Genomic DNA, 2,214 nt, shown 5'->3' on the forward strand with positions numbered 1-2,214 from the left:
TAAATTATTTATTACAAGTTAATTATTTTTGCTGTCAACTATTTATAATATATGTTTGTTTATGAAGTATTTTTTCTTTTCAAATAATAAATTCAATTATGCTCTTCTGTTAACTTTTTAAAATGAAGTTTCAATAATTTTTCTCAAACCCTTATTTTAAATCAACATGAAGAAAATATAACTTTTTTTATTTCTGCGTTGAATTTAACCATATATTTTTATAACAAGATTTATCACATGAGCCAAAATTTTCCAAAAATTTATTATCCAAAATTTTATTTACTATTATTTTATTACCAAAAAAAAATACATAATTTTAGTCAAACTTCACTCTCTCTTTAACACTTTGTTATATAAAATATAAGCTATAGTTTTCAATAGTGACTTAATTTCAATCAAAGAATAATTTTACATATTTTGCTTTTGCAAAATACTAGAATCGAAAACTCAACCAAAAATATTCGTTTGTAATATTATTCAATCATTTTCAAACTTGTATTATTTTATTATTTCAATATTCATGAATTGTTTCCTCTTTCCTTTTAACCTGCTATCAATTCATAATCCAAGAACCTTTTGAGCTTAACATACAAATTTGTCATTATCCTTTACGTCCTTTGAAAAGATTTTATTATAACTAAATAACTGAAAGTTTAAAATTCGGACTTCGTTCGGAGTGCAATACACGCAGGATTGTATGTCGTTCCTGTTACAGTTCAGTTTTTACTTCTAGTGTACTCATTTCAAGAACAGATAGATCCACAAAAATTTTTGAAACTTACGGCACGCAAAACTGCTGTCGGTCTTTCTGTACACGAACCTTGTAAGCGTCGTTTTTAGTGTATTTTTTTTTTTATTGCAAAGAGCACTTATAAATTTCAAAACCGTGTTTTTTTAAATTCGCACCAAAAAATTCGCACAAAATTCACTTTTCCAACAAGTTTACTTTCCAACACATATATAACATATATTTTTAAATTATTTTTTACTTTAGTGTACACGATCTTGCTCAAAATTGAATACAGAGATTCGCTACAGTCAAAATATTGCCAATTGAAAAAGTTGCGAAACTTCAATAGAAATATTTAATTCTCTTCTTTTTTCAAATCATCTAGATGTGCGTGCACGTTACAAACATACGGGCAACGTATGTGAATATGTTCCAATGCGTTAACACGTCCGATCGATATGATGGTCAGCAGCAAACTGAAGAAGAGCCAACCATCAACGGATTTAAGAACGGCTTTGTTGGAGCTGGAGACTGTCGGCTCGCTGGCTCGCTGGCTGGCTGAGTGTATAGCCAGTTGGCCGAAGAAGATGCCACACCAAGACGCCGGCAAATCAGCAGTCCAGCAATGGCAGCGACAACAACAACAACAAAGCGAGACAATTCATCGAGCAAATAAAAAAGAAACACCAACGCTGAGTAATAATGAAGGGGGCAACAATAGTTGCGCAGAGCACTGTAAAAGCCGCCTAGCGAAACAGTAAGTCAGCGAGCAGTTGACGGTGGCGGCACATATACATATACAAATTCACAGTCACAGTACAGAGACATAACCAAAGCCAGAGTCAGCTTCAGAGTCAAAGCCAAAGTCATGGTCGGAGCGGCCGTCAACGCAGCACTCAGCACTCAGCACTCACTCAGGAGCGCGCGGCCAGCTAAAGTTCAAAGCGACGTCGACAGCGGCACAAACTGCAGCAGCAATGCTGGGCACGAAGAAAAGCAGTAGTGGCGACCACAGTTGCGGCACAGAAAGCGAAGAAAGACTTGAAAGCGTACGCAAAAAAGTAAGTCAAAAGTGAAGAGAAAGAAAGAAAAGTGGAGAAGTTACAATGAAATAGCAGCGAACATATACAGGCACACATACTAATGTGAGACCCGAACGCGGTAGTGAAGGAAGTAGAATATCGATCAGCAAACGCTGCAGAGGATGAAGAAACAGCAGCAAGCTAACAGCAAGTGTTTTGAGTCAACCACAGTTGCTGCTGCTGCTGCTGCTGCTGCTATGTTTGGGCTGTTGTTGCTGCTGTTAATAGTTGGCGCGGTCGACTGCACTGTTGTTGCTGCCGATGACGCTGCTGATGCCGCTTTGGCCGTTGGTTAGTTGCTGGCTGTTACCTGTTAGCTGTTTGCTGTTGGCTTAGTTTGATCGTCTTCGTTGGCTCGGACCGTTGCGATGGTGGCTGCCTCCGCGTTCGCTTAATTTGCCA

General features: G+C 37.5%; 1 protein-coding gene across 1 annotated transcript in view; it reads right to left on the reverse strand.

Annotated features, from left to right (window-relative positions):
* The window catches only part of LOC108967023 (putative mediator of RNA polymerase II transcription subunit 26), a 55,856-nt gene extending 54,662 nt beyond the window's left edge, over positions 1 to 1,194 (reverse strand). Inside the window, exon 1 of the mRNA XM_018930233.1 lies at positions 783 to 1,194. The gene's annotated coding sequence lies outside the window, so the exon portion shown is untranslated. The remainder of the gene's footprint in view (positions 1 to 782) is intronic.
* Between the last annotated feature and the right edge of the window lie 1,020 nt (positions 1,195 to 2,214).

Source organism: Bactrocera latifrons, unplaced genomic scaffold (assembly GCF_001853355.1).
Source record: "Bactrocera latifrons isolate USDA-ARS-PBARC rearing strain unplaced genomic scaffold, ASM185335v1 scaffold_172, whole genome shotgun sequence".
NCBI lineage: Eukaryota > Metazoa > Arthropoda > Insecta > Diptera > Tephritidae > Bactrocera > Bactrocera latifrons.